Genomic DNA, 10,274 nt, shown 5'->3' with positions numbered 1-10,274 from the left:
GGCACAAATCGTTGAAGGTGGCAGGACAGGTTGAGAAAGCGGTTAAAAAAGCATATGTGATCCTTGGCTTCATAAATAGAAGCATAGAGTATAAAAGCAAGGAAGTTATGATGAACCTTTATAAAACACTGGTTCGGCCACAACTGGAGTATTGTGTCCGATTCTGGGCACCGCACTGTAAGATCTTAATGATCTCTCAGAGTTCTTGGACAAGACACAAATAGGCAGCAGCCAGTATGTTTGAGCAATAGATCAAGATTTATTAAGCTTACATACAGCGTAATATACTTAACAGCAGGCGATAGTTTAACGGGTAGCTCACAGCCCTTGGTCTCTGGAACCTCTCGGACACAGGTGACATCATCTTCAGTCTGTTCCTTTGTTCTTGCAGTAGGTCTGTGTGAATTTGTTCTTTGAGTATCGAGGTTTTAACCCTTTTCTTATCAAAAGTTCATTTGGCCAGTGTCCATATTTTGTCTTTAATAAAATCACCTTTTTTAATTGGTTCTTATGGTCAAAATACCATTGTCACTCAGACTAAGGGTAGCATCTTGACTCCTCCTGGCTCAGTAATTTTCCAACAATTCAATTCTGTTCATACATTCGTCACCTCATTGGAATTTACCTTATCTCTCTTATTTCTAGCTTCAAGCAGTACAAGGCCTTTCTATACCAAGGGCCCAGCCCATGTCAGCGCTGTTTCACTAGTCTTGACGGTGTCCAGACTAACTCACTTTAATCTACCAGATGGATACCTTAACTCCCATGATCTCTCTCATTTTATGTTCCATTCCTTATACTAATTATCTTTTAAATATCTTTGCAATTAGCTTGGTTAAGCGAACTCTAATTCCGACTTAGCATCATAATATGTTATTTAACAATTTAACCTTCACTCGCAGCCTGTGGTTGTTTGTTATCAGAGCTTAGTCAAAACTGCTTTTGACTGTCCTCGCGGCTACATTCAAACAGTCTTTAACATTGCCATGCCCACAGGGAATCATGGGTAAGATTAGTTGGTCAATGGTTACACTGGAATTTATACAAATATGATTCCCATCTAATATATGGTCTCTAAATACCAGTCTTTCATACAGCACTTTAGGAAGGATGTGAAGGCCTTAGAGAGGGTGCAGAAAAGATTTACAAGAATGATTCCAGGGATGAGGGACTTCAGTTACATGAATAGACTGGAGAAGCTGGATGTGATGAAATATTCCATTCATCACTCATCAGTATTTCTCTGCCTGTGACTGTGGTTGGTTTCAGTTTCATTTCCATTGTATTGTACTGTGTGTAGGGCTCCGCCCATACCTGGCTCCTTTGTAAGCTGGCCCAGCCTGCAGCACATCCAGTACGGCAGACCTCTGGATGGAAGATACATTCTCCTCTGTGTGTTACCTTCTAAGTCAATAAAAGCCTTGTTTTGTTTCGCTAACATCGAGTCTTGGATTTATTGAGGCACATCAATTTTATTGACTTAATTTTCAACACAATGGATCAACTCTTGAAACCCGAACGTTTGGATTTGGACCAGCATGCTTCGGACGCATCGGCACGCTTCGGACACTGGTTTATGTGTATGGAATTCTTCCTGGACAATTCCGCAGCCGTCAAAGACGCTACGGACGCTGCGAGTATGAAACTCGGAATTCTGCGGAATTGGGTAAGCCACCGGGTTTACCCCCTCATCCAAGACGCCGACACGTACCCGGCCACCTGCGACATCTTAAAGGCGCATTACCAGCAGCCTATGAATGAGCTGTATGCTAGGCATCTGCTCGCTACTCGCGCACAGCGACCTGGGGAATCGGTGGAGGAGTTCCTAGGCACCCTGAAAACGCTTGGCAAAGACTGCAAGTGCCAAGATGTAAAAGCCGCAGTGTACACTGACGAGCTTGTTCGCGATGCCTTTATCACAGGCCTCAGCTCCACTTACATCCGGCAGAGACTGCTGGAAAAAACGGGATTGGACCTGAAACAGGCTGCGGACACAGCACGATCCCTGGATGTGGCCCAGAGAAACTCGGACGCCTACTCTTCAGCCCGCGCTGTCCACGCCGCCACGTGTGCACCAAGGGCGCCGCCATCTTGGAAGGCATCTTCCCCGCCCGGCAGCCCAACACTGTCGGGGCCCCGCTCTCCCCCCAGAAGCCCTACGACAGCCGCGACGCGTCGGGAACCCAACTGCTACTTCTGCGGGCAGCCGAAGCACACCAGAAACCTGTGCCCGGCGAAAGGCACCACCTGCTTTAAGTGCGGTAAGAAGGGGCACTTCGGGAAGGTGTGCAGAGGGAACCCCGCCGGAAAACCCACCACCGCCGCGTGTGCGCCGTGGGAGCGGCCATCTTGGACGCCATCTTGCCCGACCTCGTGGGGTCCGCCATCTTGTGAGCAGACAGCGTGGACGCCATCTTGTCTTGGTCAGGGCCCTACAGTGGCATCGGTCACAGTGGACCAGACCAGGCTGCACCCGCTATCCAAATCAATGGTGGACATCGAGGTAAACGGGTGCAGGGTTAAATGTTTAATTGACAGTGGAAGCACGGAGAGTTTTATCCACCCTGAACTGGTACAACAACTCTCCCTAAAGGTGGTCCCTACTCGGGGTACCATCTCTATGGCTGATAAAACCCAGACATCGACCATTATGGGTTACTGCACGGTACAATTGTCCATTAACGGAACTGTATACGATAATTTTAAAGTATTCATCATGAAGAATCTATGTGCGAGCGTGATCTTGGGCCTGGATTTCCAGTGCTACCACCAAAGCATCACGCTCAATTACGGTGGGTCCCAGCCGCCCCTCAGTGTGCGGTCTGGCTACCCTGAAGGTAAAGCCGCCTTCGCTATTCGCAAACCTTACCCCTAACTGCCGGCCAATAGCGACCAAAAGCAGGAGGTACAGCTGGGAGGACAGGCGGTTTATCGCGACCGAGGTAGACAGGCTCCTGAAAGAGCGCATTATTGAACGCAGCAATAGCCCGTGGCACGCCCAAGTGGTGGTGGTAAGGGGTAGCGAGAAGAAACGGATGGTGATCGACTATAGCCAAACGATCAACAGGTACACCCAACTAGGCGTCTACCCGCTACCCCGCATATCAGAAATGGTGAACCAAATCGCCCAATACCGGGTGTTCTCCACCATCGACCTCAAGTCAGCGTACCACCAGCTCCCTATCAGACCAGAGGACCGCCCGTACACCGCCTTCGAGGCGAACGGACGCCTCTACCAATTCCTCAGAGTCCCCTTTGGGGTGACGAATGGGGTCTCGGTCTTCCAGAGGGAGATGGACCGCATGGTCGATGACCACCACTTGCAGGCAACCTTCCCCTACCTCGACAACATCACCATCTGTGGTCACAACCAGCAGGATCACGACTCGAACCTCGAGAGGTTCCTGAAAACCGCACAAAAACTCAACCTCACCTACAACGAGGACAAGTGCATTTACAACACCACGCGCCTCTGCATACTAGGCAGCGTGGTGGAGAATGGGGAAATCGGACCAGACCCCGACCGATTGCGCCCCCTACGGGAGCTGCCCCTGCCCAACACTCCCAAAGCCCTGAAAAGGTGCCTGGGGTTATTTTCTTATTATTCCCAATGGGTCCCCAACTACTCCGACAAAGCCCGACCCCTCTTGAAAGCATCCTCTTTTCCGCTCTCTGCTGAGGCCCATGCCGCCTTCAAAAGCATTAAGCAGGATATTGAGTGGGCCACGCTACAGGCAGTGGACGAGAACACCCCCTTTCAAGTGGAAAGTGATGCGTCTGACTTTGCCTTGGCGGCCACCCTCAACCAGGCGGGGCGGCCCGTAGCTTTCTTCTCGAGGACCCTCCAAGGGCCCGAGATCAGATACTCCTCCGTAGAAAAGGAGGCCCAAGCCATCGTGGAGGCAGTGCGCCACTGGCGCCACTACCTAGCCGGCAAACGCTTCACCCTACTTAGCGACCAGCGGTCGGTAGCGTTTATGTTCAATAATAAACAGAGGGGGAAGATTAAAAATGATAAGATTCTTAGGTGGCGGATCGAGCTCGCCACCTTCGATTATGACATCATTTACCGGCCAGGGGCCCTTAGCGAATCCCCCAACGCCCTCTCACGAGGGATGTGTGCCAGCGCCACCGGGGATCGGCTACAGACCCTCCACAATGACCTCTGCCACCCAGGGGTCACGCGGCTGTTCCACTTCATAAAGTCCCGCAACTTACCCTACTCGATTGAGGAAGTTCGGTCCCTGACCAGGAACTGTCGCACTTGCGCTGAGTGCAAGCCTCGGTTCTACCGCCCAGATAGAGCCCACTTAATCAAAGCTACACGGCCCTTTGAGCGGCTCAGCTTAGATTTCAAGGGCCCCCTCCCGTCCGTCGACCGCAATGTTTACTTCCTGAACATTGTGGACGAATACTCTCGTTTCCCATTCGCCTTCCCCTGCCCAGACATGACCAGCGCCACGGTCATTAAATGCCTCAACAGCCTGTTCTGCCTGTTCGGTATGCCGAGCTACATCCATACGGATAGGGGGGCGTCCTTCATGAGTGAAGAGCTACGCCAGTACATGCTGTCCAGGGGGATCGCCACGAGCCGTACCACCAGCTACAACCCCCGGGGTAACGGTCAAGTGGAGCGAGAGAACGGGACAGTATGGAAAGCAGTCACTCTAGCTCTAAGGACCAAAGGCCTCCCTATCTCCCGCTGGCAGGAAGTCCTCCCAGATGTGCTCCATTCGATACGGTCACTATTGTGTACTGCCACTAATGCCACGCCTCACGAGCGAATGTTTGTCTTTCCCCGGAAATCCACCTCAGGCGTATCCATGCCGTCATGGCTCTCCACCCCAGGTCTGGTATTCGTGCGAAGGCATGTGAGGGGCCACAAGACGGACCCTCTCGTGGAGTCAGTGCACCTACTCCACGCCAACCCCCAATACGCGTATGTCCGGCACGCCGACGGAAGGGAGGACACCGTGTCCATAAAAGACGTCGCCCCAGCCGGTAATGACAACAACCACGACAACAGCAGCAACAACGACCACAGCAACTCTTACCCACCCACTACTCTTTCATCACCCCCGGAAGAACATCGACCAATGGTACCCCCACCAACTACCCCTTCAACAACCCTGGCGGCACCCCCGGCAGAGACCCAGGAGGCCACCGGAGACACCCAGCCAATACCCGCGGCACCACAACAGCCACGTCGGTCGCAGAGGACTATCAAACCCCTGAACAGACTAAATCTATAGAAGGGGTGAATGTGATGAAATATTCCATTCATCACTCATCAGTATTTCTCTGCCTGTGACTGTGGTTGGTTTCAGTTTCATTTCCATTGTATTGTACTGTGTGTAGGGCTCCGCCCATACCTGGCTCCTATGTAAGCTGGCCCAGCCTGCAGCACATCCAGTACGGCAGACCTCTGGATGGAAGATACATTCTCCTCTGTGTGTTACCTTCTAAGTCAATAAAAGCCTTGTTTTGTTTCGCTAACATCGAGTCTCGGATTTATTGAGGCACATCACTGGAGTTGTTCTCCTTAGAGCAGAGAAGATTGAGAGGAGATTTGATAGAGGTGTTCAAAATCAATCTAGATAGAGTAGATAGAGAGAAACTGTTCCCATTGGCAGAAGGGTCGAGAACCAGAGGACACAGTTGTAAGGTGATTGGCAGAAGAACCAAAGGTGACATGAGGAAAAACTTTTTCACGCAGCGAGTCGTTATCATCTGGAATGCACTGCCTGAAAGGGTGGTGGAGGCAGACTCAATCGTGGCTTTCAAAAGGGAATTGGATAAGCACCTAAAGGAAAAAAATTTGCAGGGCTGCGGGGAAAGGGCGAGGGAGTGGGAACTGCACTTGCAGCGAGCCAACATGGGCTTGACGGGCTGAATGTCCTTCTGTGCTATCACGATTCTATGATTCTATCCGTTGATTCCCTTAGTGCCCAAAAATCTATCGGTCTCAATCTTGAATATACTCAACGACTGAGCATCCACAGCCCTCTGGGGTAAAGAATTCCAAAGATGCACAATCCTCTGAGTGAAGAAATTCCTCCTCATCTCAGTCCTGACCCCTTATCCTGAGACTATGGCACCTACTTCTCAACTCTCCATCCAGGGGAAACAGCCTCTCGGCATTTACCCTGTCAAGCCCCCTATGAATTTTATACGTTTCAATGAGATCACCTCTCATTCTTCTAAACTCCAGAGAATATAGGCCCATTCTACTCAATCTCTCCTTGTAGGACAGCCCTCTCATCCCAGGAATCAATCTAGTGAACGTTCATTGCACTGCCTCTAAGGCAAGTATATCCTTCCTTAGGTAAGGAGACCTAAACTGTACACAGTACTCCAGGTGTGGTCTCATCAAAGTCCTATATAATTGCAGCAAGACTTCCTTACTCGCACACTGTGGTAAACCACTGTTTGTATTCCACTGTGTACATGCCTGTACATGTCTTGGCTGGCTCCTCCCACGAGCCCAGGTATAAAGGTGACTGCTCCACAGTCCCTCTACATTCTGGACCGGTCGACCACTCGAGGCACACCTTCATTCTCTTGTTAATAAAAGCCTGTTAATTACTCGCTTAATCTCAGTCTTTTGAGTTATTGATAGCGCATCAATTTTATTAACAAGATTTTTATAATGGAGAAGATCCTCACACCAGCATGCCTGGACTTAGGTCATCGGGAGGCGGACTCATACACCAAGTTTACTCACTGGCTTAGGTGTTTCGAAAAATTCCTGACTGCCTCCGCTGCAATCAAATCGGACGAGGACAAACTGGATGTCCTGACCTCCAAAGTGAACCACCGAGTGTACTCGGTCATCCAGGACGCGACCTCGTATGTGGATGCTATCAAGCTCCTCAAGGACCAGTACACGCGCCCAGTGAACGAGGTGTACGCTAGGCACCTCCTGGAGAGTCGTAAACAACAACCTGGGGAATCGACCGAGGAATACCTTCAGGCACTGTCTGTGCTTGGCCGGGCCTGTGGTTGTAAGGATGTAAAGGCCGCCGTGTACACAGAGGAACTTATCCGGGACGCTTTTGTAGCGGGCCACAGGTCCAATTACACCCGACAGCGACTGCTGGAGCAGAGTGACCTCGATCTCAACAAGGCCTCTGAACTCGCACTATCATTGGACGCAGCCTACCGGGGCATGGATGTCTGCACCGTGGACGCCGCGGGGAACGACAGCCTGGGACACGGTAGGACCGTCTCATAGCGCCGTGCCACCCCAGCCACAGCCCAGCAACGGCCCAACTACCACAGCAGTGTCCCAAGGTCAGACAGCAGTGCCCCAAGGCCAGAAATGCTACTTCTGTGGCCAGGCCAAACACCCCAGAGCGCGCTGCCCGGCGAAAAATGCGACCTGCTCGGGCTGCGGGAAGAAGGGACACTACGCCAGCATCTGCAGAGCCAAAGCCACCCCGAACCCCAGCAGCACCGGGTGTGGGCTGTGCGGGCCGCCATCTTGGGCCTCCCCAGCCATGTGCGAACCACCGGAACAGCAGCCATTTTGGACACCTCCAGCCACATGGGGATCATGGACGCCGCCATCTTGGACGACAGCCGGGACGCAACAGGCCCCCAACACCGCCTCATCTGATACCCGCAGCGACACACCGACCCCTACGCTGGCCTCCGTTACGCTGGACCAAGCGAGACCGCACCAACTGGCCCGGTCCACAATGGACATTAAAGTAAATGGTCATGAAACAATCTGCCTTTTTGACTCTGGGAGCACGGAGAGCTTCATCCACCCCGACACGGTGCGGCGTTGCTCTCTCCCAGTCCTGCCTGCGCACCAGCGGATTTCTATGGCCTCCGAGTCCCAGTCAGCGGACATTGGCGGCTACTGCATGGTGACACTCGTAGTAGACGGGACTGTGTACGATAATTTTAAACTTCTGGTCCTGCCCGACCTCTGCGCTGCCGTTCTACTGGGGTTAGATTTTCAGTGCCACCTTAAAAGTGTTACGATGGCGTACGGTGGACCCCTCCCCCCACTCACAGTCCGCAGCCAGCAGCTTCAAAATTGCCCGCCGCGCACCAGGTGCAACCTCTCCACACTCAGAGCCACCCCGCCCCCCACTGTTTGCTAACCTCACCCCCGACTGTAAGCCCATCGCCACAAAGAGCAGGTGATACAGTGCCGGGGACAGGGTTTTCATTAAAACCGAAGTGGAGCGGCTCCTGAAGGAGGGGATTATTGAGGGCAGCACCAGCCCCTGGTGAGCCCAAGTTGTGGTCGTTAAGACCGGCGAGAAGCAGCGCCTGGTCATCGACTACAGCCAGACAATAAATCGCTACACCCTGCTGGACGCTTACCCACTCCCCCGCATAGCTAATATGGTCAACCAGATCGCGCAGTACTGCGTCTTCTCGACCATTGACCTGAAATCAGCGTACCACCAGCTCCCTATCCGCCCTGAGGACCGCCAGTATACTGCCTTTGAGGCAAACGGCCGCCTCTATCACTTCCTTAGGGTTCCCTTTGGCGTCACCAACGGAGTCTCCGTCTTCCAAAGGGAGATGGACCGGATGGTCGATCAAAATGCGTTGCAGGCCACTTTCCCATATCTGGACAATGTGACCATCTGCGGCCATGACTTGCAGGACCATGACGCAAACCTCAAAAAATTCCTCCGCACCGCCCAACTCCTGAACCTGACGTATAACAAGGAGAAGTGCATATTCCGCACAACCCGCCTCACCATCCTTGGCTGTGTTGTGGAACACAAAGTCATCGGTCCCGACCCCGACCGGATGCGTCCCCTTATGGAACTCCCACTGCCCCACTGCCTCAAGGCCCTGAAGAGGTGCCTCGGGTTTTTCTCCTATTACGCCCAGTGGGTCCCCTACTATGCAGACAAGGCCCGTCCGCTGATCAAGTCCACCTCCTTTCCCGTGACAGCAGAGGCCCGCTTAGCCTTCCACCATATCAAGGAAGACATTGCCAAAGCCACCATGCACGCAGTGGACGAATCCATCCCCTTCCAGGTGGAAAGCGACGCGTCCGACTTTGCCCTGGCCGCTACCCTTAATCAGGCGGGGAGACCCGTGGCCTTCTTTTCACGAACCCTCCAGGGCCCGGAGACCAGACACTCCGCTGTTGTGAAGGAGGCCCAGGCTATTGTGGAGGCTTTGCGTCATTGGAGGCACTACCTGGCCGGAAAACGATTTACCCTGCTCACTGACCAGCGTTCAGTTGCCTTTATGTTTAACAACAAGCAGAGGGGCAAAATCAAAAACGACAAGATCTTGAGGTGGAGAATCGAACTTTCCACCTACAATTACGAGATCTTGTACCGGCCCGGGAAGCTCAATGAACCCCCGGATGCTCTATCACGTGGCACCTGCGCCAGCGCGCAGATCGATAGACTGCGGGCCCTCCACAATGACCTCTGCCACCCGGGGGTCACCAGGTTCGTCCACTTCATCAAGGCCCGCAACCTGCCTTACTCCATTGAGGAGGTCAGGACCATGACCAGGAACTGCCAAGTCTGCGCTGAGTGCAAACCGCACTTTTATAGACCAGACAGGGCCCACCTGATAAAAGCCACTCGCCCCTTCGAGCGCCTGAGCGTTGATTTTAAAGGGCCTCTCCCCTCCTCCGACCGCAATGTGTACTTCCTCAACATTATTGATGAGTACTCCCGTTTCCCGTTCGCCATCCCCTGCCCGGACATGACCAATGCCACGGTCATTAAATGTCTGAACGACCTCTTCACCCTGTTCAGTTTCCCCAGCTATATCCATAGCGACCGGGGCTCATCATTTATGAGCGACGAACTCCATCAGTACCTGCTAGCTAGGGGTATTGCCACAAGCAGGACCACCAGTTACAACCCCCGGGGGAACGGACAGGTGGAAAGAGAGAATGCGACAGTTTGGAAGGCCACCCTGCTAGCCTTAAAGGCTAGGGGCCTTCCGACCTCCCGCTGGCAGGATATGCTCCCCGATGCGCTCCACTCTATTCGGTCACTGCTCTGCACTGCCACTAACGCCACCCCTCATGAGAAAATGTTTGTCTTCCCAAGGAAGTCCACATCGGGGACATCGCTACCGCCATGGCTGACGTCCCCAGGGCCGGTCCTACTGAGAAGACACGTGAGGACCCATAAAATGGACCCCCTGGTCGAGAGGGTTGACCTCCTCCACGCCAACCCCCAGTATGCTTACATTGCGTACCCGGACGGGCGGGAGGACACAGTCTCCATACGAGACCTCGCACCCTCGGGGGCCGCAGTAACCCACTATCC

The sequence above is a fragment of the Somniosus microcephalus genome, chromosome 6 (genome assembly GCF_052327205.1).
Source record: "Somniosus microcephalus isolate GS21.2 chromosome 6, FLI_Smic_1.0, whole genome shotgun sequence".
Lineage (NCBI taxonomy): Eukaryota > Metazoa > Chordata > Chondrichthyes > Squaliformes > Somniosidae > Somniosus > Somniosus microcephalus.
This window is presented reverse-complemented; position numbering follows the sequence as displayed.